This window comes from Pinus tabuliformis, chromosome 2_1 (genome assembly GCF_031772625.1).
Source record: "Pinus tabuliformis cultivar Carrire ecotype Pingquan chromosome 2_1, CPIR1, whole genome shotgun sequence".
Classification (NCBI taxonomy): domain Eukaryota; kingdom Viridiplantae; phylum Streptophyta; class Pinopsida; order Pinales; family Pinaceae; genus Pinus; species Pinus tabuliformis.
The window spans coordinates 377,796,395-377,811,836 of record NC_142299.1 but is presented as its reverse complement, the minus strand read 5'-3'; positions in this window follow the sequence as shown (position 1 = coordinate 377,811,836).

Here is a 15,442-nt window from a genome sequence, read left to right as displayed (position 1 = left end):
TGGTACTTATTATTAATATGCTTTGTTCTAGCATGGAACACTAGGTCCTTATTCAACCTTTTGCAACTATGGTTGTCACAATGTATAATTGTAGGGTGTTGTTATCTGTCATACCATCTTGTATTTGTGTTGAATGGTCTTATTTTTCATCCCTGGTACAGAGAAGGATTGGTGAAATCTAGGTTGGCTAAAGGGATAAAATTTGGTTCTAGCGGTGCACCAAATGCCCTCTGGAAAAAGAAATATCAGAAAAATATTTCCTTCGGCCAAAATATGAAAGAGAAAGCCGAAATTTTGGAAACTGAAAGGGAAAGCCGAAATCCGAAATATGAAAGCTGAAATTTGGAAACCGACATGACAAGCTGCAATCCAAAAGGGAAAGTTGAAATATGAAAGACAAAATGACAAGCCAAAAGCCAAAGGGAAGTGGGTCCATGTTTAATGATTGAGCAGGTGTTTGATCAGATCAACATTCATCGTGGCCTGACCGACCTTCGGAGGCATTATGGGAGGAAAATTGGTGCAAATGATAAGCCGGTGCCACTCCCCGGAGTTGAAAAGTCAGCACGCAGATCTACGACCCTGATTAACTCTGGGAAGTCTCGTCTTGATCCCGCCTCCTTCTTGTCCACAAATGAGAGAGAGGTGGGGACCACATCCACCACACATTGATCACCGACAATGCCAACAAGCGAGCACTGAGGTAACAATAAAGTATTCCCCCTAGCGTCCACTTGTCACCCTTCCAACCACTTTCTACCATGTGTCCTCCCTCATGACCTCGCTTGATGTCAGATGACCATTTCCTTCCACTTTTAGAGGCCCAACCCTTTAGTCGTTTGAATTCAAATTCATATTTATTGCAACCGATTTCTCATGTTGTTCCACTAGACTACGATGTTGTTCACCAGTTAGACTGCTCGAGAGCTCCCACTAACGCTATTCTTCGATTCTCACTCAGTCAACCAGGTAAACTGCAAGCCTTCTACTTGTATATTTATCCTCATGCTCAAAATGAAGAAATCGGCCCCCAAAAATCTAAAAACGTGAGAAGTCAAACCCTCGTCCAACATTGAGTTGCTCATGGATAGAGAGTCACAAATCTCCGACCCATTATGCCCCTACCACCTATCAGACCTCCAGTTTGACATGTATGACCACTATGTCAAAGGAGAAGACCCTTTCAGAGTAGTGGAATGAAGGTTACACTACCAAATCGTGCCATCTGTCTATCACTTTCCAGAGTTCATTTTGTGGATTGACTCATCTTATGTCCAGGAGAAAAAATGTTTTGTATCATCCATTGGAGTAAAAACCCTAGAGATAACTCCAAAGTTGATTAAAAAGGCTCTAGTATATCTAGCTTCTCCGGAACCAACAGAATTTACTGAGACAACCCTCTTTTACAGCTATAGCACCCTCCCAGCTAGGGAACAACGAGCCTTCTTACAGATGATTTTGTTCCCAGGCCACCAATCCTTACCTGTTGTTGATACTTTTCCACTACCCACCTTTACAAAGGATGTGCAACCTATACTTACTGTAATTTCCCAGATTTTTGGGGAGGATGCCAATATTTTCACCAAATCCACTATAGGGTTTCTAAGAAGGATGATGCAACCAAATCATTTTTCGATATACCTTCTTTCTCAGTTGAATCCATCAAATTCCCAATTACATCATTTTTTTGTCACTTCATTTTCCAGATATTACTCCATAATGTTATATTTGTTCCTATATACCCATGTAGATGAATTTGAATACCTGGGTCTCAGCCTCATGGATTTGCACGAACAACGAAATTATGTTTTTGATTGGGATGTTGTTGTCAGACAGAAACCCAATAATGAGAGCTATTCTAAATTTATATCCACTTATATAGATACTGTATACAAAATCATCCAGAATGTCTCTCCCCCAAGGATTCTACCTCAGCAGAAAGAAATCCTTTAAATTAGCAAGGACACTAGGGTGGGTGATTGGTACCTGTTCGAGGAATACACAAAAATTCCGGTTTATGGGTGTGAGATCCCTCCTTACAATTTACCTGTTTTTATGCCAATGAGAATATTTTCCTTTGAATTCATTAGACAAATCCTACACATGGATCAAATCCACACCATTCTTGCTAAGAAAGGATATCTGTTTAAGTTGGGAAAGTTAATGGGTCCCTTTGTTGTAAACATCAGAAAAGCTCTTTAGTATGCTGAAAATATGTTGAAAAAGTTGAAGTTTGAAATGGGGGATATTTGGGTTTATTACCTTCATGGTATCATATCTAAGAGAAGAAAATGTATTAATGCCTCAACATATGATCATGAATCCAGGCCAAAAGTTGAGTGGAAAGCTAATCTTGATTCTTGTCCTATTAGTACATAAATGGAGATTAAAATCAAGTTGACTGAGACAAAACGATATCAACCAAGCTTCCAGGTGACCTTAGAAGATCCACTTCAATATTATTCCTCTTCATCTAAAGAAGTAGCTCTACTGAGTTCCGCTGTGAGTTGAACAATTCCAGAATCTAGTTGGACAATAGGGAAGGTGATAGAGGAAAGCAACAAGAAGTCCATTGAAGAGATGTAACAACAATTGGCATCACATTCAGTCCCCTATCAGACCAAACTCTTGGCTCCTATGGACCTGGCAAGGAATCAAATAAATTTTCGCTACATCACCCCTCGACACAATCCCTCCCATGAGCCTCACAAGTTAGGACTATGGATTTATCTGTAGACCTAACAAGTGTCCCTTTGTCGGACAAAATCAATTTCCATTGGAAGGTGGGAGAGATGATGTATAGTGAATTAAGCAGGAATGCAATGACGTCGGTGAAGTTGAAAAGCCACTGGAGAAGGCTACAACAAAACTAAAGCAGGAGAAAGAAAATTCTAGAGCTCTACACTTACAAAATGAGATCTTCAAAGAGTTGATTGTAAACCTAAGAGCCAACCTAGAAGATAAAGTTGTTGTAGAAAATATTATCCAGAGTTCACAGGCTGAGATCCAAGAACAGAGGCATAAGGTGAAAATTCCTATTAGTGAACATGTGCAGTCCAGAGAACTTGCACAGGTGGAGGAAGAAAAAGATATTCTAGCCAAGGAGCTGATAGACCTTAATAACGAAGTGGCAGCCCTCAAGTAATAGGTAGCAGAGGGTAAAACAAAAATTTGACTTTCATATTTATGTAGTGTTTGTGTCAAAGAATCCTTAGAATCCCACAAAGAAACTCACTAAGTCCCTCACCGAGCTTTAACTCTCATAAGGAGAACTAAAGAAAGAACAAATGGATTTAGACAATGCCAAGAAAGTCCTTGCTCAAAAGGAGAAACAAATAGAATCTGCCAAGAAAAATGTAGAACTAATCAGTAAAAACATACAAACAACAAACTAAGAAATTGTTTAACTGAAAGACAAGTTGAAAGGTAACATGTCCCTCCTATAGGCTAAATAACTGATTTAGGATGAGATAATAACAGAGATGAAGAATAATTAGGAGTGCCTGACCATGATGGCAGAGAAAAAGGTTGCAGTCAAGTATTGTGAGTTCTTTATCCTATCTACCAAGGAGGAGGTTGAATATAATGTTGAGACAAACAAGAGGTTCATTCAGTATATCAATGAAAAAAACTCAGCGAGTTGAGGACCATAGATGTGGTAGATTAGGTGACTGTCATCATGGAGGTATCTAAGATGATTCAAAAGGAAGTAGATAGGGCCGAGGCTGACGAATGTCTAGAAAGGGTGTCGAAGGACGTTGTTGTTTCTGACTTAAAATTCAAGAAGAGGGTTATAGTTAGACTGCCTAGATGTTGGGACCTCATAGGAGGATTGATTCCATGGGAGAAATACAATCATATGCTTGTAGAGGCTAAGAGCAGGGTCGATTCCTCTCCTAAGAAGACCTCCTCCTTAAAGGGAAGGACAATTGTGAACTATCTAAGGAGAGATTTCCTGTTGCTATGGCTGGTGAGGACTTTGTTTCACACTAGGCCCAATTATGTAGGGGTCACTAGCCTTAAGATCGCTTATCAAAACTTCTTTCTCTCTCTACCGAGCCTAACACTATGGTAGAAAGGTGACCAATTTGTAAATCCTCCACAACTATAGATCATTGACCCAACAATTCTTTCTCTAGAACCTCACCAGTGAAGATGAAGATATTTTCTGATAATGTCAATCATGATACCTTACTATTTTATATTTTTTGTAAATATTCTATTTCAAGAAATGAAGTCATCTTAGTTAGGGTTTATCCAGTACAACTGTGCAATTTGTACGCTCGCACCATTTTGGTTATGATGAATCATTAGTAAATCAATAAGGAATATTTAGTAAGGGGTACTCATCCTGAGACCCTATAAAAAAAATTATGATACATTTTGAAGGGTTTTGAATTCTGTTTTCATAGAGAGGTTCCAAATTTTGGTTTTCAAAGAGGATTTGGAAATGTTAATGGAGAAAGGAAAGGTATGCTCTATCTGCAGATTAATAAACAATTTTTGGTGATTCTGGCTCACATGAGGCTGTATTATGTATTCTCTTTTGTGTTCCTTTCATTTATCTATGTTTTCTTCTCAGATGACATGTAATAGTAGTTGTTGGGTGCATTTTTATGGAATCATGGATTCATCTATGTCTAATGTTGATCTAAGACTCCTATGACTAATAAGATCTAACTTCCTTAATATGCACTCCATGTAATATGATATTCCATTCAGTGTTTCATTTATTCATTTTCTTTCCAAAGTCAGATGCACTAGATTCTATGCTTAGCCCTATGTATTTGATTTCATTTCTTCATATTCTTCTTCCGCACTTACTACAATGACCAAATGAACTATGTGCTTCTTAAGTTGGCCACCAAAGCTGGATATTAAGTCTTCTGTGAGTTTGTTTCTGATATCAATTTCCCATACCCTGTTTAATGTTGAATGTAAGTGAAAATTTTCACTAGATATTACAAACACTTCTAATATGTCCTAGGCAATGAAATCTCCTCAACCAAGTGGTTGTATCTAGGATCAACAACATCTTCTGGCAGCATGTCGGGGACGAATCATAATATTTTCCCTAGGTATGACACTTGTACACCCCTTGGTTAGGTGAGAAAAAGGGGGTGTGGGTTGAAGATCTCCCACCTTGGCGGCTCCATTGTTTAAAACTTTGTTTGATCACCTTGGATTTCAAAAGGCCTCATACTCGCTCCAACACTTCTCAACAAACCCCCCACCCACCCCTATATTCAACCCTGAAAAAATCATATCTAAGAGGGGTTGGAAAGAGAGAACACCCATTACTCTAGATCCTATGATCTTGTTTCCCGAAGTGTTAAATTAAAACTCTCAAAAGGCCGAGATAAACTACTCTGAGTCCTCTTCCAAAGTCTTGGAATATTTTGAAGAATGTTTCCCACTGTTTAGTTCATTTTCCTCAAGAGTCAAAATTGAAGAGGCTTCTATCATTTCACCCCCTTTCACATTCCATACCTTCCCAAAACTTGAAGAAGTCAAAGATATCCTCATAAATAGTCTGAGTCGGAGAACTTCTAGCATTCCATATCAAGTTTAGATAGCCATAATTTATACAGCTCCTCAACCAGGCCCTGTGATAAATCTTCTACCACCTCCATTGCAAAACATGGTTGTCCCTAGTTTTATCCTTAATAAATATGCTCCACTCAACTTGCAACAACCCCTAAATGGGATGCCACAATATTACCTTAAACTCCTGCCAAGGTTCACTAGAGAGGATGATATCTCAGCCCAGAAGCATATATAAACCTTCTTTGTGTTTTCTAAGAATATGAATGTAGAACATTTGTATGTAAATACTAAGCCTATTTATTCAGTCTTTGGATGGAGAGGCCAAGAAATGGTTAAATATTCTACCAAATTCTTCAATTAATACCTTGGAGGAGATGGAAAAATATTTCATGCATAAATGGGGGGAGAAAAGGGATCATGGGTATATTATTACAAAATTTAATGCAATGAATAAAAAACCTAACGAACATGTCTCATAATTTATAAATAGTTTTAATGAATTGTATAGAAATCTACTTACTGAAATTAAACCTCCACAGGCTGTTGCCAAAGTCATTTTTGCTTTAGCTTTTGAATAAGAGTTTGGGTTTACCCTTAGAGAAAGAAAGTCTCGTAATCTGGATCAAATCCAAACATATGCCCTAAAAGTTGAAGCGAATTTCCCCTCCAATGGAAAATGGAAAGGCAAGGTTGAATATGGTGATAGGAGGAGGGGAAAGGAAGAAGCTAGTTCTTCAGGCCACGTAAGGGGAACTCAAGAATATGAGTTGGATGATATGAATAAGCTGATAGAGAGTTTATCTAACAAACTTGTAAAAATGGAGTTAGAAAAAAACCCCCTCGACAAAGTCAACCAACTCCTAACAAAAAATTTAACCCCCAATACAGAAGGTCGCCCTTGCAAAGGGAGAGAACAGATCAATAAGATCATTTCCAACCTACTTTGTATCTAGAATATGACCCTAAGGAGAATGTTGAAGAAACTATAGGGGTTCAGGAAAACCAATACTCTTCTCTTTCTGAAAGATAAAATGAAATAGAAGCACATGAAGAAGAAGGGGATGATTTGGATGACCCACTGTATGATGATGAGATAGATAATTATTGTAAGCAGTTTGTCGACTTCATGTAGGCCCATTTACACAAGAAGTACGATTTTAGGTCATCTAGGAAAAGGTCTAGAATACAGGATTAGAAAGATGAAACTCTTCTCCCAAGCCCCCTAAGACAACAAATAAAGGGAAGAAACTACTTAACCCTGTCCCACCAACCAAAAAGGAATCCTCCAATCCCATTCCCAATGATCCTTGAGCCTCCAAAACAGAGAAAATGGCATCAAAAATAAATCCAACCTATAATGAGGATAAATAACCTGTTGAGGTTGTTAAAGTTTATAGGAATCCTTCTTCCTTCAATCTTCAAAAAGAGCTAGAAAAAGTCCAAGATAGTTGTCCCTTTGACCAAATTATTGAGACAAACAAGTTATAAATCTCAAGTGTCTCAGTTTATGAACTCACCCACCACTACCCTCCTTCATGATAGCCTTAAATCACAAGAAGAAAGGCCCATGGTTGTATTTGGACCACACATGGAGCAGAATGACCCTTCCACTCCATTCTATGTCACTTTACTGATCCATGATCTTCTACTACATAACTGTATGCTTTACTCGGGAGCATCTCATAACTTAATGCCACTATATGTGATGGAACAGTTGGGACTGTAGATAACAAAACCTTACAAAGATCTATATTCCTTTGATTCCAAGAGAGTAAAGTTCCTGGAAATTATTAAAGATCTAGTGGTTAATTTGGTTCAAATCCCAACAAAAAGTGTGGTCATGGATATTGTAGTTGCTGACATCCCTGCAATATTTGGCATGCTTTTGTCCAGGTCATGGGGGATGAAACTTGGGGGGTCCATTAAACTGGATCTAACATATGCTACCATTCCAGTATTTGGTGGAGAGGAGTGTCGATTATACATGGAATCTAGATTTGTGGAGACGGTTACAAAGGAAAATTGTTCAAACAATGCTCCTATGTATGGTAAGGAGAAATACTTTTCTTGTCTATTATTGGAAGAATATGATCAAATCATGGGAGATACTCAGGTGGAATTTCCTACCCAGTTGGGTAAACAACTACTTGAACATGGTCAGGTATGGAAATTATATTTTGATGGTGCTTATTCTAGGGAAGGAAATGGAGCAAGCATGTTGCTGGTATCCCCAAAAGGTAATTTTATTCCTTTTTTTTCAAAATGGAATTTGAGGCCATGAATAATGTAGCTGAATATGAAGCACTACTGTTGGGGCTTGAAGCTACCAAAAACCTTAACATTGGCGACTTTTCTATGTATGGGGAATCAGAATTGGTGATGCAGCAAGTAAACAGCCAATGTCAAACCAAACACCCAAGATTAAAGTCTTACTGGAATGAAGTATGGGATTTTGTGGAAATTTTTTTCCTAACTTTTAATATTTAGTTCTTGCCCAGAGAACGAAACGAGATGTATGACTCTTTGGAAATTGCTGCTATTAATTTCAAACCCCCTAAAAATCCCTTACTCAGATACGAAGTTGAGGTCAGGTATAGGCGTTCTGTACTATACAATGTGAAGTACCGAAAGGTGTTTGAAAATGAAGAACGAATCAAACGCTTTATGAAGGTTATTGGGGAATTATCAAACTCATTGATTAATCAGGAGGAGGAGGAGATAACAGATTAACAACATGCTACTTGGGAGGAATCTATTGTTAGCCACAAAATATTGCAACTAAAGGGAAATATCATCCCTAGAGGGTTGGTTCCATTGGAAAGGTTGTTTAACTCAAATGATGTGGCTACTACGCCACCTGCACAAGAGCTTAAGGAAGATGTGGAATATTGTAATGTTGGCACAAATGAAGATCCTATAGCCATCAAGTTAGCCAAAGAAGTCCCAAAAGAATTAAAAAAAAGATATCTTGACCTTTTTAAGGAGTATATGGATGTGTTTGCTTGGTCATATGATGATTTGAAGACTTTTGACCCCAGTGTCATACAACATAAGATTCCTTTAAAAGCTAGAGTGAATCCATACAAGCAGAAACTCAGGCAAGTTAATCCTTTGTTACTCCATCAATTGAAAAGGAAGTGAAGAAACTATCACAGGCTAAGATTATTGTACCCTTGCTATATTCAAATTATGTTGTAAATTTAGCCCCTTTTAGAAATAAAATGGGTGAATAAGGCTATGTGTAGATTTCAGAAATTTGAATAAGGCCTCGCTGAAAGATAACCACCCTTTGCCTAAAATGGATTATATCATAAAAAAAGTAGTAGGGTCTGCCGGAATGTCCATGATGGATGGTTTCTATAAATAAAATTAGGTTGTTATACACCCCAAATATCAGAAGAAAACAACTTTTACTACACCTTGGGGAATGTTTATGTATGCTAGGATTCCTTTTGGCCTCATCAATGCTGGAGCTACTTTATAAAGGGAAATGGATATAGCATTCATTGGAGAATGATATAAATTCATGGTGATTTACGTGGATGACATAACTATTTTCTCAAAATTAGATGAAGAGAACCTCAACACTTACATCTCACTTTTGCAAAATGCAGGAGGTGTGGTATGTCCTTAAACCCCAAAAAATCACAATTTGCTTTAAATGAAGGGAAGTTGTTGGGTCACATTGTGGCAAGGGAAGGAGCGAAGATTGATCCCAAAAGGGTGGAGGCTATTATAAAAATTACATTACCAAGGAATATGAAATAAATTCAGGTTTTCTTGGGAAAAATAAATTTCTAAGAAGATTTATACCAAACTATGCTAAAATTTTCAAAGAAATCACATAAATGGTAAAGAAGGATAGGGAGTTCAAGTGGACTATTGAAGCTTGAGAGTCATTCTCCATAATAAAAAATGCTTTTATAGAAGCCCCAATTTTCACTAGCCCATATTATCAAAGGCCATTCCTCATTTTCTCTTTTTCATCTCTTAACACAGTGGCAACTATTTTATTGTAGAAAAATAGTGAAAGACAAGTGCAACCAATTTCATTTTTTTAGCCAAGTGTTGTGAGATGCATAGTTGAAATATAATATTCTATAAAAGCAGGCCTATGCCTTGGTCAAAGCTCTGAAGGCCTTTCAAATTTATTTCATGCAGTAAAATACAATAGCTTATGTCCCTACAATTGATGTGAATGATATTCTCGTGTCGGGTGACAATGAAGGTAAGAGAAGCAAGTGGATTGCCAAGATTCAAGAATATGATTTGGATATCAAACCCATAAAGTTGATCAAGGGGCAGGGATTAGCTAAAATATTGTTTGAGGCTAACTTCCAAGCCTTGGGCATAAACCTATTGGTGAATATGGAAGGAGAAAGTAGAGGATAAGAGGAGCAGAGAAGGTGATGTTCATACATATGTTAGGGCCTATGAAAAATGTCAGATTTTTGTAGAAAAACTGAGGTTGTCACCCCTCCCTTTGATTCCTATTTTTGTAGAGGAAACCTTCAGACAATGGGGGCTAGAATTCATTATAGAAATACATCCACCATCCAGTGGCTAACACAAAGTGATACTCATAGCCCTGATTACTTCACAAAATGGGTGGAGCCCATCCCAGCCAGGAATGCAACTGATGCAGTGGTCATCAACTTTATGGAAGAGAATATCCTTGCTAGATTTGGATGTCCAAGGAAGATTATAACTGAGAATGCTAAGGTACTTAAGTCATCCAATTTTATTATTTTATGCCAAAAGTACAACATCATCGTGGGACATTCCACCAGCTACTATCCACAAGGAAATGGAATAGACAAATCTTCAAACAAAACTATGGTGATAATTCTTAAAAAGACCATCGTAGAAAATCAGAAAAAACTGGGATTCACAACTGAAATCTGCGTTATGGGAAAATAGAGTTACCATCAAGAAGTCAACTAGGAAGTATTCTTTTGAGTTGGTCTATGGAAAGGCCACAATTTTCCCTGTCCAACTAGCCATGCTAGTGGCTAAAATTCTATAGGATGCTGAGGAGGAGCCCAATTCTCTAACCAGGAGAATAAATTAGCTGGTAGAACTGAAAGAAAATAGAGTGCAGGTAACCCAAAATATGATCAAATTTCAGGAGAATATGAAGGCTCTTTTTGGAAAAAAGGCAAGGGATAGATCCTTACAACCATGAGATTTGGTGCTCAAATGGGATATTAGGAGAGAGGACAAGGAAATCACAAGAAGTTTGATCCCTTGTGGTTTGGACCTTTCAAGATATTTGAAGCAAAGGGAAACAACATCGTCTTACTGGAAAACTTGGATAGTGAGGTGCCTAAACTTCTTGTGAATGGGCAATTTCTCAAGTTCTATTTCCAGCATTGAAAAGGTCCATCTTCTTCCACTGTATATACCGGTGAGCCATTGTACATACCATATATGTTTTATGTTTGTACTATTTCTGTTTTTCATTATATATATACCTTAATAAATTGACTCCATTCCCAATAGATAGAGGCATTAATCTGTAGGTTCTCAATGCATTTCTTACAATACACTATCCCCAATTGGAACTAATGTTGCTATCTATCATACCATTTTGTATTTGTGTCAAATGGTCCTATTTTTCATCCCTAGTATAAAGAAGGATTGGTGCAATATAGGTTGGCTAAAGGGATAGAATTTGGCTCTAGTAGCCCACCAAATTCCTCAGGGAAAAGAAATATCGGAAAAATATTTTCGTCGGACGAAATCTGAAAGGGAAAGACGAAATTCAAAAGCTGAAATTTGAAAGGAAAAGCCAAAATTTTGGAAGCCAAAATCTTGACCGACCCCAAGAGGCATTTCGGGGGGGAAACTAGCATGATCAATACGTTGATGCCACCCCCTCGAGTTGAAAGTCAACACATAGATCCATGACATGGAATAACTCCGGGGGGTGTTAGCTTGATCCCACCTCTTGCTTGTCCCCCACTAGAGAGAGGTGGGGACCAAATCCGCCACACATGAGTTTCTGACAATGCCAACAAGTGAGTGCCAAGGTAACGGTAAAGTATTTCCTCTAGCGTCCACCTATCACCCTTCCAAACACTTTCCGCCATGTGTCCTCCCCTCATGATCTCGCCTGACATTAGATGACCATTTCCCTCCATCTATAAAATCTCGAACTTGTAGCCATTTGAATTGAAATTCATATTTCTTGCAGTCGATTTCTCCCACTATTCCACTGGTCTACGACATTGTTCACTTGTTGGACTGCTCCAGAGCTCCCACCAACACCGTTATTTGATTCTCACCTAGTAAAATAGGTAACCCGCAAGCCTTCTACTTATATATTTTATCCTCATGCTAAAAATGAAGAAATCGACCCCCAAAACTCGAAAAGCGTGGGAAGCCAAATCATCCAACATTGAGGCACTCATGGACAGATAGTCAAAAATATTTGACCCAGTATGCCCCTACCACTTGTCGAACCTTCGGTTCGAAATGTATGACTCCTATGTCAAGGGAGAAGACCCTTTCAGAGTAGTGGAATGAGGGTTATGCTACCAAATCACACCAATGGTCTATCACCTTCTAGAGTTCATTTCGTTGCTTGCCTTGTCTTATGTCGAGGAGAAAAAATGTTTTGTATCATCCATTAGAGTAAAAATCTTGGAGATAAATCTAGAATTGATTCAAAACGCTCTAGTATACCCAGTTTCTCCTAAATGAACAAAATTTACTGAGACAACCATATTTTACAACTATAGTGTCCTCTCAGCTGGGGAACAACAACCTTCTTACAAATGATTTTTTCCCCAAAACACCAATCCTTACTTGTTGCTGATACTTTTTCAGTACCAACCTTTACAGAGGCTGTGAAACCTATCCTTACTGTAATTACCTAGATGTTTGGGGAGGATTATGCCAATATTGTCTTTTTCCGGGGAAAATAGAGTTCGTAATTCTATTAAGAGGTATAATAGAGATTACATGCTGTTGATGCCAAGGCATATGCAGTAGATTATGCCAATATTGTCACCAAAGCCACTATAGGGTTTTTTAGAACGATGATGCAACCAAATAAATTTTTTGATATATCTTCTTTCCTAGTTGAATCCCTCAAATTATGACTACAAAATTTTTATGTCACTTCCATAATGTTTTATTTGTTCCTATATACCCATGTAGATGAATTTGAATACTTGGTTCTCAGTCTCATGGATTCGCACAGACAACGAAAGTTTTTTTTATTAGGATGTTGCTGTCAGGAAGAAACCCAATAATGAGGGATATTCTCAATTTATATCCACTTATATGGCTATTGTATACAAAATCATCCACAATGTCTCTCCCCCAAGTATTCTACCTCAGCAGAAAGAAATCCTTCAGCTTAGTAAGGACACTAGGGTGGGTGATTGGTACCTGTTCGAGGAATACACTAAAATTCATGTTTATGGGTGTGAGCTCCCTCCCTACCGTTTACCTATTTTTATGACAATGAGAATATTTTCCTTGGAATTCATTAGAAAGATCATACAGATGGATCATATCCACTTCGTTCCTGCTATGAAAGGCTAGTTTCTTAAGTTGGGAAATCCAATAGGTCCCTTTGTTGTAAACACTAGGAAATCTCTTTAGTATGCTGGAAATATGTTGAAAGAACTGAACTTTGAAATGGGCTATATTTGGCATTATGACCCTTATGGTATCATATCTAAGAGAAGGAAAGATATTAATGCCTCAACCTATCATCATGAACCCAAGCTAGAAGTTGAGTGGAAAGCTAATCTTGATTCCTGGCCTATTAATACAGAAATGGAGATTGAAACCAAGTTGACCAAGATAAAGTTAGATCAACGAGGCTTTCAAGTGACCTTAGAAGATCCACTTCAAGATTCTTCCTCTTCATCTACAGAAGTAGCTCTACTGAGTTTTGTTGTGAGCTCAACAATGGCAGAATCTAGTTGGAAAATAGGGAATGTGATAGAGGAAAGAAATAAGAAGTCCAGAGAAGAGATGCAACAACAAATGGCATCACATTCGGTCCCCTATCAGACCAGACTCCTGGTTACTATGGACATGGGGAGGAATCAAATGAAGTTTTCGCTACATCACCTCTCAGCATATTCCCTCCCATCAGACTCATAATTTAAGACCGTGGATTTATCTCTCGACTTGATAAACATCCCTTTTTCAGATAAAATCAATTTCCATAGGCAAGTGGGAGAGATGTTGTATAGTGAATTAAGCTGGAATGCCATGACCATCAGCAAAGTTGAAAAGTTATTGGAGAAGGCTGCAACAAAACTAAAGCATGAGACAGCAAATTCTAGAGCTCTGCACTTACAAAATGAGAGCTTCAAAGAGATGATTGTAAAGCTAGGAGTCAACCCAAAAGATAAATTTGTTGTAGAAACTCTTATCTAGAGTTCACAGGCTGAGATTCAAGAACTGGGGCATAAGGTGAAAATGCCTGCTATTGAACATGTGCAATCTAGAGAACTTGCACAGGTGGGGGAAGAAAAATATATTCTAGCAAAGGAGTTGATAGACCAGAATAACAAAGTGGTGAAGCTTAAGCAAAAGGCAGCAGAGCTCCAATAAATAATTGACTTTCATATTTTTGCAGTGATTTTACCAGAGAATCCTCAGAATCTCACAGAGCAGATCACTAAGGCCCTCACTGAGTTGCAACTCTCAGAAGGATAAATCAAGAAAGTATAGATGGATTTAGACAATGCCAAGTAGGCCCTTGCTCAAAAGGAGAAATAGCTAGAAACTGGCGAGTCAAATGCAGAACTAATCAGCAAAAATTTACAGGCAGCAAACCAAGAAATCGTTGAATTGAAAGAAAAGTTTAAAGGTAACATGTCCTTCCTCCAGGCTAAAAAACTGATTTGGGATGAGATAATAACAAATATGAAGAATAATTGGGAGTATCTGACCATGATGGCAGAGAAAAAGGCTGCAGTCAAGGAATGTGAGTTATGTTGGGTCCCTATAATACTAGTGATTACCCCATTACTATTGTAGTTATACCCCTTATTTATATTGTTGTGCCCCTATTACCCCCATATTGTTATTTCTGTGCCCCATAGAATCCCTCTATTGTTATTTTTGTGGCTTTATATTATTATTGTTAGGTCGGCTGGATTATATTGTGACTCCTTAGACTCCTATATATAGAAAGGAGGTTTTGTCATTTGTATCATCCAAGAATTGTTCATTTATGTAATGTAAAGGAGGTTTCCCCCTCGAAGAGGCTGAATTCTAAGGCGTTGATCTATCTCTTCTATCTTTTCTTGAGCTGGTTTCATAACATTTGGTATCAGAGCTTTGGATTCTAGGGTTTTGCTGCTCCAAACAGGTCATCGTGGAATTTTCGCTATAACTTTTTTTCTGTGACGTTTCAGAAGTCGAAAAAAAAACCCATTTGAGACGAAATCGCGCTGAACCTTGGGTCCAAATTTCAGATCTTTTCACGTGATATTTGCGGAGATATGCTCTGAGGAAGTTGGTCTTTTTGCAGACTCCTGAATTACATTCAAAACAGGTGACCTGGGGAAAATCGTCATAACTTTCTCTCTGGGGATCGGATTGAAATTTCATAAGAAGGTACAGAAAGAGGACGGACTGTAGTTTCTTTTATGTGTGTTTCAGATTCAAAGTTGAAACAGTGACTCGTGGCACGTCGTACAAGTTCGCTCTACTGAACGAGTCTAAAATCAAGTCACTGTGGGAGATTTCACATAACTCTTCCTTGGAGAATCCAATTTGGCTCAGACTTGTGGCATTGGAAAGAGGACGCAGAAGGCTACTACAAGTAGCAATTTCAGAATTGGATGATCCGAAATTACAGAGATACATCAGATTCAATATCAAGCTTCTATAAAGTGAAAAAAGGTGTGTAGTTTTTTTT